Consider the following 16,145-nt stretch of genomic DNA (forward strand, 5'->3'; position numbering starts at 1 on the left):
AACCCCCGCTGTACATAGTTGTATATCTTAGCTGCAAGTCCTTCTAGTTGTGGGATGTGGGACGCCGCCTCAACGTAGCCTGACAAGCGGTGCCATGTTCGTGCCCAGGATCCGAACCCTGGGCTGCCGCAGCAGAGCACACAAACTTAACCACTCAGCCATGGAGCTGGCCCCTGGTTACATATTTTCTAATTTCAAACGTTTTATTTTTGTAGCTGATTATGTCATTTATGATATTGTTTAGAAAGCTTTACTAAACTTATTTATAATTTACCTTTTCCATAAAGGATTTTGAGTGGCTTAAAAAGAAAGACACACACACACACGCAAGAGGTTAACAAAATATATACAGTCATGCATTGCTTAACAACAGGGATACATTCCAAGAAATGCATCATTAGGCAATTTCGTCGTATGAACATCACAGAGTGTACTTACACAAACCTAGATGTTATAGCTTATTACACACCTAGGCTATATAGTGCTAATCTTCTGGGACCAACATGATATATTCAGTTCATCGTTGACTGAAATGTCATTATGTGGTGCATGACTGTATGTATGCGAAGATGGAGAAATTTCATCTTCTAGACTTTCTCTCAGGGGAGAACTGTGTTTGGAGTACAATCAATCCACGGCCCAGAGTGGAAAATCTTGAAGGCATACTTAAGCAACCAAAGGTGGTCCCTAAACTGTCATGCACAGGCCACAGAGAGAAATTTGTGTTGCTCCTCAAGAGATGGGAGGAATCTGAGGGGGGAACAGGGAAAGAGTTGATGACAAAGGTAAGTTAAATTCCTAAGTGATGTGCGCTGGCTGGCCTGGGCTTTGTCTGTGGCTCCATCATCCTCTAGCAGTCTGCAGTAATATAAATTTCCTCAAATGTTTAATATTGTGGGTTTTTGGTGGCAACCAGTGATGGAAATGAGCCTGGGTGACAGACGGTGAAAAGGAAAATGCTGAGCCAGAGAGGTTGGAGGCACCAGCTGACATCTGGGTTACAGAGATACAGAAACAGAAAAGGAAGTCCAAGGAAACAGGCAGGAAACAAATTCCCCAATAATTTACACTTGTTAATAGAGGTCTGTGGTTTTCTTCCAACTCTGGCTTGGAGTTTCCTGACAGCCATCACAGAGAAGGAAGCATGGTCACTTCCATATTTCTTATTATCAGAGGAAGATGCGTACTATGCTCAAGAGATGTTTTTTACAACTTTAATTCTGGAAGGAATTCCTTATGCCAGGCTTTCCACAAAAGACCTCAAGACATAAGAAAAAAATGCCTTCAAAAACAGTTTTAAAGTCAAGGTAGAAGCGGATTTTATGTGACTGATTCTTGAACTGTCCTTGATTAAAGTCTAGAGTGTGAAAGGTAAAGCAGAAACCAGTGAACGATCCTTTGAGGGACTAAACTAATCTAGTCTAAGTGTGAAGCTGTCTGTAGTGGATGTTTGTGGCTGATGTGCCAACATCGTCCCATCCCAGTTGATGAGTCTAAGCCAATCAAGGCAATTCCTTTCCCCTAGCCAATGACTCACTCGGGAATCAGGCTGTGATCTAATGCTGGTCACTGAGAAGTGAGGGGAGAAAATCTAGAGAACTTCTGGGAAAGATTTTCTCCATCTCAAGTAGGAAATCAAGGAAGAGAGTGTCTCTCTTCTTTCATGGGACAGTGTTGTCTGTGATGTGACACCATGGGAATGAAGCCAATACTGAGAATGGCAGGGTGGATAAGGAGAAAAAGCTCTTTTTGAGCTACCGAATCAGTCAACCTTGAAAATTTTCTAGTCCTATGCAAGCTAATATGTTTTCTTATTGGTTAAGTCAGTTTGAGCTGGGGATTGTTTTACTTGCAGTCAAAACATCTTGACTGATACATCTTTCAATCATCTATTGTTATCCAGTGATAAAGTTTTGGAAACTATTCTGGAGGAACAAAGGAAAGCAAGTGAGTGAGGTCATGACCCATCCTTTGGCTTGCCTCTCCAATCAGTCTCATCTTTTACTACTCTCCACCTCCTACTATGCTTCTGTGTTCCAGGAATACTAAACTTGCTTTCTCTTGCCATCACTCTTGTGTACAGACTATCCTTTCCCCAGAATATCTCCCCCACCTTGAATGAGTGTGCATACACACACACATACACACACATGCCAGCCTGGCCATTTCTGCTCAGCCTTCACTCTTTCAAGTTCATTTGCATGTCTCTTCCTCAGAATGGGCACACAAGGGGCTCCTGTGACATATACCCCTGATCCCTGCCCATTTAAGGTGTCCATGGTCGGAAGTCTCTAAGTTGGCCCCAATGATCTCCACTTCCTGGTATTCATGCCATTGTACAATTTTTTTCCTTTGATCTAAACTGGACCTGTGAGTCATTTATAATGAATGGAATATAGCAAAAGGAGGTGCATTTCCAACATATGATGTCACTTCCATGATTAAGTTGCAAAAAGATTGTGACTTTTGTCTCCAGCACCCTTTCTCACTCTCTGACTCTCTCTCTCTCTTTCTCTCTTGGACCAAAAACTGCCAGAGGATCCTCAAACAACTATGGAGAGGTCCACATGGTAAAGAACTGGGGCCTGCCAGCAACCATGTCAGTGAGCTTGGAAACAAGTCTTTTGAAGCCTGTAAAAAGTCACGTAAGTGAGTTTGGAAACAAATGACCCCTCATCCCCAATTGAGCCTTCAGATTAGACTGTAGTCCTAACTGATAGCTTGGCTGTGACCTTAGGACAGATCTTAAGTCAGAAGTATCCAGTTAAGCCATGCCCGGATTTATAATTCAAATAATTTGTGAGATAATAAATGTTTGTTATTTTGAGCCACTAAGTTTTGGGATAATTTGTTATATAGGCCTAGCTAATGAATACAGTATCCCTTATCTGAGTTCCTATATAAATCTACAGTTCCCACATCATAGCACTTATTGCTCTGTGTTGTAAATATCTAGTTATTTGTTTGGCCACTTTGCTAGACTGCAAATTTTGTGAAGACAGGGACATTGTCTTGTGTGCTACTGTTTCTTCAGTGAGTAACACTGTTCTTGGTACATAAAATATGCTCACACTCACTGAATAATGATAAAAGATTGGGACTCTATGAAATAAGTGTCACAAACATTGCTGTGGGAATAGAAAGTCAGGTCAAGGAGATGAGTACCAAAGAGAAAGGCAATGAAATTAATAACAAATTATAAAATAATTATTAATCTAACGTATGTGTAAACACACTGAGCACCAACTAAGATGGCGCCAGCAGATAAAATAGGGTTTTGAATATCATACCCTGGCGATCAGCACTGGGATGTCTATTGTGGCAAAACCGTTGATGAGGAGAGAGGGCATAAGCCGATGTAAAAACACTGACCGGGTAAGTGTCAGTCTTGCCTTCCCACTGACCAGCTCTGCACCTGGGGCCGACTGCCTGATCTCTCTGGTCCTCAGTTACTCATTGTTAAGGTGAAAGGAGGTTTTACATCATCTCAAAGACTCCTTCCAGCTCTAATATTCTACTTTATGTATGACTCTATTCTGTAATTCTGTAATTCTTCTCAAATTATCTCAGATCAGTGGTCCTCAAGCTTTTGGTTTTTCTGTCCCATCATATCTGAGGGATATAATACACATCCCTCTGCAAAAGTGATTTTCACCCTGTAGGGAGGAAATGGGCACATCACCTTGTGGCCCAATTAGAATTTCTGGGTAATATGTGAAGTGTGAAAAGATATCTCAGATGATTCTGACCTGCTCGATGCCCACTTTTGAAAATCTTTGAGGTAATCCATGACAGACCAACAAATTGTGGTCAACAGACCAGACATTCTGTTGTTTGATAAAATGAATGCAGTAGAAGTTAACTATATGTTCAGGAAACTTAAAAGAAAGCTGAAAAATAATCTAAGCAGAAAAATTTAACGAGTAACCCGTTCCGGTGGAGTTGTTGTCAGAATATGGATCTCAGAAACACCATCACAAAGTTTGTTATTTTCCCAAGGGCTGAGGTACTCTACACGCATGAGCTTCTGAAACTGGTAATTTATCATGTTTTGACAATAATTTAGAAGGCAGCACTTCCAGGCATTTACCACATGACCAGGGGACTTCTCCATCTATGAGAGATTATTGTCAATATCCTTGACTGGAAAAGCCTGTACTGCTCTAATTAGTTTATAGCAGATTCTTTTGAGGTATGATAATAGTAATAATACCCAGCATTTGTTTAATTCTTTCATTTTTCAAAATATTTTCCATCTGTCACTGTGTTATTCTCACAATGGACCTGTTAAGTAAAGTTTCCCTGGAAGTTTGTTCATTTCCTCATTCAATGTGTGCATTAATCCAGAACCCACTGTGTGTCAGGGACCCGCTGTGGATACAACATTGAATAAGATGTGGTTGACGTTCTTAGGGGTTCAGAATCTGGAGGGAGAGGCAGATGTGTGAGCAGATAATTACAGCGCTGTCAGGTACATGCTTTCTTTTGCCATGGTGACCTGTGCATCTACTCCACACCTGACCCATATCTGGAACCACACAGGAGTGATACACCAGGGGGAATTGTTCCAAGAGTGGACTTATTCAGTTCTCATTGCATCAGCAAATGTCTGTCTATTCACACACCATTCCGTGGGGGAAGATAATTGCTTTTCTGGACTTTGGGGCTTTGGTTCTTCCCCAAATAGTCCACAAGTTCCAGGAACTCAAGAGACATGTGGCTCACTGTTTAGCCATGTCACTTCTCATGCGTACTGATGTTCCTTTTACCAGTTAGAGAGTCCACCACTTAAAAGAACCTCTTCAGTTTAGAAGTCCAAGAAGTGAGATGTGAGACGTTTTCATCTTCAAATGGAGCCTGTGTATGTTAGAACCTGTGTACACCGGCTCCTGAAACCCAAATGTGCACATCTCTTCCCAACTCAGTGTTCAGTGATGTTGGATCGGTAGCTTGAAATTGTCCATGGTGGGAATATTGTCACCACAGAAATTGGCAAACCCTATAGATCCTCACCGTTTTTCTTCTGGACAGCCAGTTGTAAAGCATTTACCTGCACACCGCTGACTATAGCTCGCTGTCCTTCACCTGGGGCTTGGTTAAGCTGATGGATTTACTAAACTATTCTGCATATGAAATGCATAATAGCCTCCAAATTTGTGTTTGAATATAATTGCACAGCCTGTATTAATTTCTTTTCCCCTCCTCCCACATACGTGGGTTAAAACTCCCTTAATTTGGCATGTAAATTTATGCAAAATAGCAAACACTTAGGGTTTTATAGTGAGAACACTGGAGCACTAATAACACTGCAATCTTGATTATACAGCCACCAAACCAATGCTTCTTCAAAACCAGGCTCCTCCGCTGCCACCTACAGAAAATCTACGCGGCTGAAATGAGCTTTCCTTCTATGATTGACAAACAGGTATATTCCTTCTTGCTGGAAAAAATAAACCAAAAATCACATCAAAATGGAAAATGCAGATGTGTTCATCTCAAAGATTTTGTAAATCATCAATTTGAACATCCAATTCTTTTCTCCAATATGTATCCCCTACCAAATTACTTCTCTGGAAGGATTTCCCTGTTCCTGCCAATGGTCTTACTGTTTTCCCAGTATCCATACAGGAAGCTTCAGGGTCATGTCAGTGCTCACTGCAATGCTAGGCCCACACTCCAGGTTCAATAAATACATACTGAATAGATCAATTCTTTTTAAGTTCCTTCTTTCTAATCCCATGCCAGAAATCAGCAAGTCTGTAGATTTTGCTTCTACAGACTTCTCTTCTACTCTAATACTAACCTAGGCCTCACTACCACAACTTTTCCAGCTACTTGTCTCATGCTTGTCTCTCTCCACTTTCAAGCATTTAGATTACAGGCTTTAACAACATGCATTGTATGGCAAGTATTGGGCTTGGGATGAAAATGAAGCCAACAATCTACCCTCAAGATGGGAGAGACACGAATGGATGAAAAACACTGTCTCTGCAGTACTACAAGGGCTGTAGCCATGGCAGACATAGAACGCTGTAGAAACAGAGAGGAGAGGATTGGGGCTATTTCAAATGGTAGAGAGTCCTGAGTTGAGTTCTGTAGTATGCCTAGAATTTTGCTGTGGGAACAAGATGGGAAAAAAATAACCTAAGGAGAAGGGGGGAAATAGTATGTTGTATTTAGCCTTGAGTAAAAGCTGAATCAGTAAAGAGATTCAGATTCCTGGGTTAAATTCTGCTTTGCCACTCTCTGAATGACCTTAGGCAAATTACCTAAACTCACTGACCCTTAGGTGCCTCGTGTGCAAATGGGGACCACCTACCTTATAAAATTGTGACGATTGATGGTGCTAATGAATGTAAATGTCTTGGGATGGAGTCTGCCATACTTTAAATGCTCAGTAAATGCAACCTATTTTCCCTACTATTCCAGGCAAAGGGAATAGCCTTGAAAAATTATGAAGGTGAGAAACAAGTAAGGGCAAACTCACATTATAGCTGCGTCTAACACTGGGTATTGGTTGAGGAGTGGTGAAAGATGAGGCTGCGATGGCAGGCAGGAGCCAGCACCTGAAGGTCCTGGTGTGGAATGCTCAGTTCTTTGAACTTTAACCTGGAGGTGAACAAGGATCCACTGAAGGATTTCAGGAGGAGAGTGACTCATTCCGCTTCTGGCTGCTAAGCCGAACATTGCTGTGATTGTTATTCTCCTGCCCAGTACTGTCAAAGAGAAATAGAGCTGGATGTTGGTTAAAGATGGCAAGACTGATTTTCTTCAGGCTACGGCAGTCGGGTCAAGAGACTCCACTATAAACTGGGTGCAACTCCGCTGTAACAAAAGGTGGGAGGCTTTTTCAACACAGGAGTGTGCTAAAGGAAAAGTACTGATGGGTGTGGGCAGGCAGTGTTGGTCAACGTGATCAGGCCATCTGTGTGTGCTAACTGTGCCTATCACTGTTAGGCTCCCACCTACCCACAGAGACTCGGCAACACGGGCCCCACCTTCCCAATGACTACATTTCAAAGGGATGGCTCCTTGAGAAAGATCTTTCTGGGTTGTAGAAGATATATCTCAAAGGGACAGAGAAAGGATTTATAACTGTAAGTTTTCTAAAGAAAATGTTCTAAGAACAGGGAGACTAGGGGCCTAGAATCAGGTTTTGGCTGAAACAAAGAGTTAATTCTTGTGGCAGTGTTGAAATTTCTCAGCCAGGCATTTTAAGGGCACCAGGGTCATCCTGGGAACATGGTCTTGGGCTGGCAGAAGCCATGTAGCCTTTTCTTCAATCTCTTAGTGTGCAGGATGGACAAAATTGTTTGTGCTGAGAGATTGCAGTTCCCAGAGGCCAAGGCTGAGGCCTAGTTGAGAAGGCAGCTCTGAGGAACCTGACCAAAATTTGGTCAAGGAAACAATACCCTCCAGTAGCTCTCTTTCCTGTTGTATAACACCGAATGGCTCCTTGCTTAGTTTTCTAGACCCTTCAAAATCTGGTCCCATCTGCCTGGGAAACCTACTCAATTAGTGCCCCCAACAATTTATATGGTCTATTCAAATTCAGTTTGGAACAGCCCCTCCCATGTCTCTCTCTCATTCTGATCTCTGAGCTTTTGCTTCTGTTCCTTTCTCTTCTTCCCCTGGCATCTTTTTTACCCTTCAAAGCCTTAGTCAGTGAACGCCCTATATCTACAAAGGCTTGCTTGATAATTCCTGGCTCTTTTCTCTCAACTACAAAACTCAGTCTTCTTGCCACACAAATTAGCACTCAATTGTCTCGCATATTGTGTTTGGAACATATGGGATTTTGGGAAGTGTGCTGTGCTTGCATTCAGAGGGGTTTGAGTCTCACTTCTTCTACAGAGCAGCTGTTTGAACATAAGCAAGTCTCCTCTCTGGGCTTCAATTTCTTCATCTGTAAAACGGTGATAAGACCCATCCAAAGTATTTTTATGATTAAATTAGATGACAGAACGTTTTTGAAAGTGACTAACACAGTACATGGCCCAAGGTTCATGTATAATAGATATTTATTGAATCTTTTTATCATTTTATGTATAGTAATCATCTCTCTGATTTGATCTTAAGCTCTTTCAGAGCCAAAACCACGGCTCATATTCTTCTTTTCCACAAGCCCTATGAGAGTGTTGAGCATGCAGAAGGCACTCAATAACCACTGACTGAAGGAATTAATTGATCACATGTGTAACAGAAGGGACTGAGTGTGCTGTACATTCTGTGAAGTGTTTAACAGATGCCCAATAAGGAAATGAATCCTCCAGACCCCTACCTAATGGAGGCTGAAATTATACAGTTATAGGAAGTACTAGTTTAGATTAATGGACTTTTTGATCTTCAAAGTGTCCCCAACAGCCCTTAAAACACTATGACAGTCTGAAGTCTGAAAGAAAACTAGGAAATGGATATAACTTTGGGCAACCCTGAAAAAAATCTGGCTAAATGTCAGGCCCAGCATAAAAAAATGCAATCAGAACTGGAATTCCATATCGTCTCGCTCCTTTCTGGCTGGGGACGCTGTCTCAGAGTAATTAGCTTCTAAACATCCTCATGTAATAAATGAAGAGAACAGCAGACGCCGAGAGTGATTTATTATTCATCATGAATAGCAAGTGAATGAAATAATTTAACAACCACTAATCTCTAAAAGGGACCCACTCATTTTTAATCATCCCATATGACATGTGATCACTCATTCACATACATCCCCCTGAGCTCATCACTGCAAGGAAGCCTTAACGGGCAGCAGAACGCTATTTATGTGCTTCTGTGACATGAGTGTATCATTAGGTATATATTACAGCCTGTGGGATTGGGACCATGTTTTTGTGCGGTGTGACAACTTGACACAATCCATACACATGTCACCTTTTGCATCCCATTAGTATCGAGGGAACCCACAAATGCTAATATGGCATAGTGATAATTATACGGCTCACAGTTCCGAGGCTATGATTAGAAATGGCAACTGTGTTGACGAATATAGATTGTGGTGGGTTTGTCACATGAGAGAGAACCCCAAGGGAATGGTAACCTGATGATAATCTTTTGACTGTCATGTGAAGAAGTCTAACTGAAGCATTCCCTATTCTAATTATAATTGTGCTGGTGAATATTGTACTGTTTGTTTTTGAGTCACAGGAGAACATAGAATCAGTATTTTAATGTCTGGCTTATTTGGAGAATTTCCTTTATCTAGCCTAATCCTTTACAGAGCTACAAATTTAAGGAATATAGAGACAAGTTTTGCTGTGAGGATAGACCCACACATCTTTGAGATGGCAGAGAAGAAAATAAAATCGATTAGGAGGCCAGTTAATTTTGGCCAGTTAATCTACTTGGGCTCTGGTAAAAAACTAGTAATGATGGTTACTAATGGCACCTACTACTTTTTGACTGCCTGCAGTATGCCAGGCACTGTTCTCACGTTATCTTATTTAATTCTCATAACAATCCTGTGGAGTGGGCAATATGATGCCTATTTACACATGAAGAAACGCATTCACTCAGCCTTTGGTTGTATCAATGTCAACAAAACAGTTCAGGAAAAAAGAATTTGAGTTCAATCATGCAGTTTATTTTGAAAATAGTAGGTTTAAAAACTTCCCCACTTATCTTTTTTTTAAAAAAAGATCAGTCTTTGTATTTAGATGTAGTTTCAGTAGAATTATTATTTTAGTGAAATTATTATTTATATTATTATTCTATTATTATTTCCACATGCGTATGTGAGTCATCTGGAGGGAGAGGGCTCTTTTTTTTTTGAGGAAGATCAGCCCTGAGCTAACTACTGCCAATCTTCCTCTTTTTGCTGAGGAAGACTGGCCCTGAGCTAACATCCATGCCCATCTTCCTCTATTTTATACGTGGGACACCTACCACAGCATGGCTTGCCTAGTGATGCCATGTCCACACCCGGGATCTGAACCAGCGAACCCCAGGCCGCCGAGAAGCAGAATGTGCCAACTTAACCACTGCACCACTGGACCAGCCCCAGGAGAGGGCTTCTTAAGGTGCAGACTCTGATTCAGCAGGTCTGTGCTGGGGGCAGTGAGACATTCTGCACTTCTCATCAATTCTACAGTGATGCTGCTCCTGCTGGTCCAGGGGCTACAGATGGATGGCGGTGTTAAGTGAAAGAGACTGACTTCAGTGCTGTCTACAGAGCAGCCATCATTCTAGATTTGAAGATAAAGAAGACATAGCTTTTTTTTTCCTTCTTTTTTTGGAGGATAGGTAAATGCTTTTTTTTCCTCCATGAGTCTTGTATATTAGGGTGGAATCAATATTTTTCCTTATCGCTCTTCAAAAATATTCACATTTCATGCAGATTCTCTTTGGTCTTTTACAATAGACCATTGCCGATGACCTACAGGAGTTTTTCATTTGATTTTGAGTTATAGTAAAAGAGTGACTTCCACTCTTCGAAACCTCTAAGAATTGTAAGCAAACTGAATTAATTTGGAATAAAACAGAATAAGCAACAGAATGGGCAGGACAGGAAAGAACATTCTGGTGGCTTTTACCAAGCCTTTGATTGGTGGTTTAACAACACTAAACTATATAAGGCTATCTGGTTCGCAGGACTGGTTCTTTGACTTGAAATTTACTCTCCATGTAATGAAGGCTTTATATGTGTCACAATAAGAAGCAAGAGTCCTTGTAGAAAGGTATTTCTATCAGTACAAGTGACCGTCGAGAACCAAGGACCCTTAGTATACCTCCTTCACATAAAAGATGTGTATTTGATAAGAATTCTTAGTCTTTCATAAAAATCTTATAAAAATTCTAGGTATTATACAAGAATTTTGGTATTTTCTAAGAATTGTTTTGATTATGCGGCCAGTGGAGGGCTGATCTTACCAAACTTTGGATGAAGTCAAATGCCCACCGGAAGCCAGTCAGGCCCGTGAAGGCAGCAGAGCGTCAGCACAGGAGAGGAAGTTCTGGCCTCAAGCCAAGTCCGATTTGAATTGTGGGTTGCCTCTGTTTGGCCATGAGACCTGGGAGAATCACGATCTTTGAGCCTCTGTGTACTGCTCTTCAAAACAGGGATGATATCACAGCCTCATAAGCTTAGGGTAAGGGTAAATGCTCTCCCCTGTGTAAAGGACGCCCCCCTACCCCCCGCCAAGCGAAGTGCTCTATAGATTATAGTGCCCTTTCCCTCTTTGCATGCACCAAATATGTGGGCATCTCAGATATAACTGCAAGCTACACTTTTCCCAGTCAACCAGTGGCTGATTTACATAATGATACACTTCATTAACAATGTTTAAACTACATGCTCTCACCCTCTGGTTATATCAATGTCAGTGAAAACCGGGTTAAGGAAGAAAAATTAGAATTCAATCACATAGTCTGTTTTGAAAATAAAATCTTTGGATGCCTCCTCTTCTCTCTCCTCCCCTTCTTTCTGCCCCTCTTCCTTCTCCCCCTCCTTCTTTTGTGTTTTCAAAGTCAATCTTTATATTTAGATAAAACTTGATGGAATTATCTACTTTACAGCTACAGTTTATTAGAAAATAAATATTTCTCTTCTGTCCCCAAACCAAAGAAACCTGAAAAACTCAATTGGTTTTTTTTTATGTATTTAGATATCTATTTTTTCTTCATTCACAAATTTTGTCCACAGCCATGTAATTCCTCACTTCAGGCAAATTTCAGCCTCCTGGTACACAACAGCACTTTTCTCAAAGGCTCTTTCAGATTTCAGAAGACAAATATGAAAAGTCAATATGCTGGAATAAATTCTTTTTCCTCCTTCTTAAAAAAGTGTGAATAGAATCTGTATAGAGGATCCAAGATCATTCTTTCCATCTAAAAAACAACTATGAAATCTCAGTTTTCCCAAGATTAGTGATTCAATAAGGCAAAAGACTTTAATCTGATTTTTCTTAGAATCTTTCCCCATGCATTTTTCCCTTTAGCACACCTTAGGGATTCTGAAAACAATTTTTAATCTGTCTTTTCTCTTTGTTTAAAATCTTTCAATCTGAGGATTCAAAATACTTGTTTAAAATGTGGGCCATTTATGGAAATAGGAGAAGATTAGTATTTGGAAAAGAGGTTTAGTGCTTAAGATTTGGTTTCCTGAGATTCCTTTGAAAGGCAGAGTCAGAGCAAGAATCTGACCCCTGTTTTTATTTCTTTGACTTGACAGCCAAACCACATTGCCTCTAGCTGAACACTACAGTGTGCTGGACCATTAAATAGGATAAAGGAATGAAATTTCATAGGTGAAGACTAAGATAAGAATGATAAAATTACTCTGCCTGGGAGTTTAAAGAATGCATCAGATCCTTTCTATGCTGGGGAACCTTTTCTCTCCCACATCGTATAACGTTGTCTTAAACCTCTTATGGTCTAGGACACTTTCAATTCTTCATCTTCAAGGTCACAAGCCAAATCTGACACTTTCATTTGGCCAAGCAGGAGAACTACTTTCCTCTGCATGTGGCTGCCCTTTGAGCACCACCTCTTAGTTTCAATCTACTCAACGGCAGGTAAGAATCCTCGGGCACAGGGGAAAACTTGGCTGTGTTTCCACATTTTCCTTTCTGGTGAGCTTCTACACGTTCTCCTCCCCGGTTCCTGGCTAAGAATTGCCTTTTCTGCCTCTGTGAACTTCCCTGATAACTTTTGAGCTCCCGGCTACCTCTTTGAAACTGAAGATCTGCCGGAGGCCGCTTTCAGCCACATCTGCTTCTGTGAATAAAAGTTCTCTCGGGGAATTTTCCTTTCCTATTTCTTCTTTATCCTGAACCAGTGTTTACTTCCTCCAAGGCTGTCTCCATCCGGTCAGATCAGGGCAAGAGAGGAAATCCCTCTTCCCCAGAATTACCATGTGGGATTCGGGGGTCCTTTGTAGTTTCTCTATAGACAGGTTATTTTTCCTTGCTTGTTTTTTGTTTTTAAATCAAGACCAAGTACTGAGACTTTATCAAGAATTAAAAAATAAATAAATAAACATCTAATTTGCTAACATATACCCTAAAGAGACCTGAACCCTAGATTTTGATCGCTAACAATCACATGTTAAAATAACCTTGGAGATTTCCTCACCTGTGGTTCTCACACTGACACTTCCCTGCCTTGCTGTCACAGGGAGGACTTGGCAGTATTTGAATTTGACCCCTACTCAATACTTTACTTTCCCAGTCTTATTTGGCAAATCTAGTTAATTAACAGCTTTATCTTCCTGGGGAAGTAAAGTCTCTCCTCCTCAGGCTTGATTAAGAGACTAGTTGAGAAAAGAACAAAGAAAAAGTCTGCCTCAGGCACAGAGAAATACAAAGGATGATGACATGACTTTGAAGATGCTAAGCGGTCTTTTATCCAGTTCCTATTTTTCTCAAATAGTCCTTCAGCTTTTAATGGATACAGAAGAAAATAGTATGTTGTATTGGAGACACTTCTATTTTGGCCAGATTTCTTTTTTCTATAGTAGCTGTAGGGCTTTCAAATAATTCAAATTGCATGTGCTTCTCTTCACAACATTTTCTCTTTTCCAACTCATCTGGCCACTGTAAGAGAAATATTTGAATAACCAGCTACTCTTCTTTTTTTTTTAAGGCAAATTTTCTATATAAGCAGAGTGACTCTGATATTCCGATGGGGAAGTATAAAAATATTTACGCCAACTGTAAACTTTCCAACATAAAATTCCTTAGGATATTATACAAAGCAAAAAGGAAAGGATGTAAAAACATCAGTAATGTCTTGAACAAAGATAATTAGATTGTTCTTATTCTGGGCTTAGCCCATGGATTTCCAGGGTGAAAAGGTTGTTTGTGCATTTCTAAGAATTTTCCCAGACTAATTTATTATTACGAAAGTTAGCCAAACAGTTTCATTTAGTGATCCTTGAAATTATGTTTTGTATTAGTTTCTGCAAAAAAATAGAGATTGCATTGTTCCTTGAAAAATTATCTTTTTGTCAACATGAATTGCATATTCCTGGCTTCTCTATGGTCCTTTATTTTATCTAAAGAACTCCAGCTGAGCCTTTGCCATTTGCTGCGAAAATATTTTGCTTACAATTTACTTAACCAACTGGCTGGGCTGAATGCATCAAAAATGTATCTTCTGGTGATCAACCTACAGTTTACTTAGGAGCAACAACACTGTAAGTTTTGCAGTTTAGCTTCTCAATTAACAAGGAAAGACAAGGCTCGTTTGTGGAGATATTTTCATGTATTAAAGTTGCATTCTCAGTTTGCACAAACATAAAATGTTCTTCTATCATTCATGGTAGTTTTGTGAGTTAGAATGTTTCTCATCTCAAGAAATAAATGTTATGATTCTTGATGCATTTTACCACTGAATAAAGTCAAATTTATTGTCATCCTTACTAGTGGTATCAACCTTCTGCTCACCCCAGCATGATCATAATGCAAAATACATTAATTAATAATTCTCTCTTTTTCTTTCAGCTTATTGTGTAGAAAGAAACCTATTAGAAGAGATCTACATCTTAAAATAGCCGATATACCGCTGTTCCCTGTCTCTGAATTGCTTTTTCACCTCAGGCCTGGTGGCAAAGATAGGAGCTTTAGCTTTACTTTCACAAACAGTTGTGAAGAAACACTGCCTAACTTGGAAGTAAGGCAAAGAGAGGATGGCCCCTTTCAATGTCATATCAGAGCCTTGTTTAACAGGCCCGCTCAAAGATCATTTCGTTATCCTGGGGAATAGACTTTTGTTTGATTATATCTCACTATTGATCATAAGTCCATTTTTCACAAATTTGCATGTTCGTTGGTAGATTTTTATCCGGTAGAGACACAAATAGTTTCTGCCTGATACTAATGATAACCCAAAAGGTTATGGTTTTATTGCTCTGTAAGATATATTAACCAGCTCTCTATCTAACCCCACCTTATCCAAACATTTTTTTCTCACACGCCTAGATAATCCCTATTCTTTACTTCTCCTCTGAACCATCTTTCCTGTCCAGCTGGTTGTCTCATTAATGAATCGAAAAACTCTTGACCACATGCTTATTTCATATTTATATGTGTTCTGTCTTATAACTTCTTAAAAATTATACTTTGACATGTGCCACTCAATATACATATAATTTTTCTTTAATGTTATGCTTTTTGCTTGAAAGTAATCAGTTAGAGAAGCAATTGCTAATTAATTTAGACAAATGAAAACCTTATATAAATTTATTTTAGTACCCAGCACTACTTCAAGGACAGACCAAATCTCATTATTTAAAATATTGATTTTCTAACAATATGTTAAGGAATTGTCTTGGGTTCAATGTGACAGATGGAGGGTCCTTAAGGCATGCTACCCTTACTGGTGCAATTAACAGAAAGAGAACGAAACAGTCATCTTTATCCAGTGAGCTCTTCAAAAGACTTGGGATTAACAGGACTTGCATGAGAAAATAAAAATTCCCTTTAATTTCTTCACCAAGAACTTGGATTGTACTAGAATTGAGTTCACTTGTTAAAACAAACAAACAAACCAATACATAGCAATATCTTTCTGCTTAAACTAATTAATCAGAGTCCTGTGCAGACTTTTTTGTCATTATTTTTGCTGTTCCTCTTACTCTCCATAGGATTAATTGAAAAATTTTTTTAAATGTTTTGAATAGGTGATATATAATTAACGAAACTTTAAAAAAGTAAAACAGTATAAAAATGTATACAGTGAAAAATTTTGCTTTTACCGCTGTCCCCATCATGCTTTCTCCTCCCTACCTGCAGAGGTGACTAGGGGGTAACTTTTTTGTCTCCTTCAGCTTTTGTTTATGAAAATAATAGCAAATATGAATATATCCTCAAGCTGTGCACAACTGCTTGGCACCTTGCCTTTTTTGCTTACAATGGATATATTGACAATCTTTTCATATTAGTCCCTAAAGCGCTTTCTCATTTTTTTCCACACAGTGTGGCCTATCAAATGTAACAGATGATAACTTTAGTAATTAAATCCCAAGTGAATGTGTAAGGGTGCCATTCAATTCACTAAACATTTGATATACCAATCTATAGTCTAGGAGCTGGAGGTATAAAATATAATAAGACATAAACCTGGTCCTTAAGAAACTCATATCCTCCTAATAGAGATTAAAACATAACTAAACACAGTGTGGTTAGTGCTATGATAGAAGCGTT

At 39.6% G+C, this 16,145-nt stretch overlaps 1 long non-coding RNA gene across 1 annotated transcript in view; it reads left to right on the forward strand.

Moving 5' to 3' along the window:
- Positions 1 to 16,145, forward strand: part of LOC106781978 (uncharacterized) — a 193,752-nt gene that overhangs the window by 68,167 nt on the left and 109,440 nt on the right. Inside the window, exon 3 of the long non-coding RNA XR_011428765.1 lies at positions 2,537 to 2,645. This is a non-coding gene — a long non-coding RNA (uncharacterized lncRNA). The remainder of the gene's footprint in view (positions 1 to 2,536; positions 2,646 to 16,145) is intronic.

Source organism: Equus caballus, chromosome 19 (assembly GCF_041296265.1).
Source record: "Equus caballus isolate H_3958 breed thoroughbred chromosome 19, TB-T2T, whole genome shotgun sequence".
Lineage (NCBI taxonomy): Eukaryota > Metazoa > Chordata > Mammalia > Perissodactyla > Equidae > Equus > Equus caballus.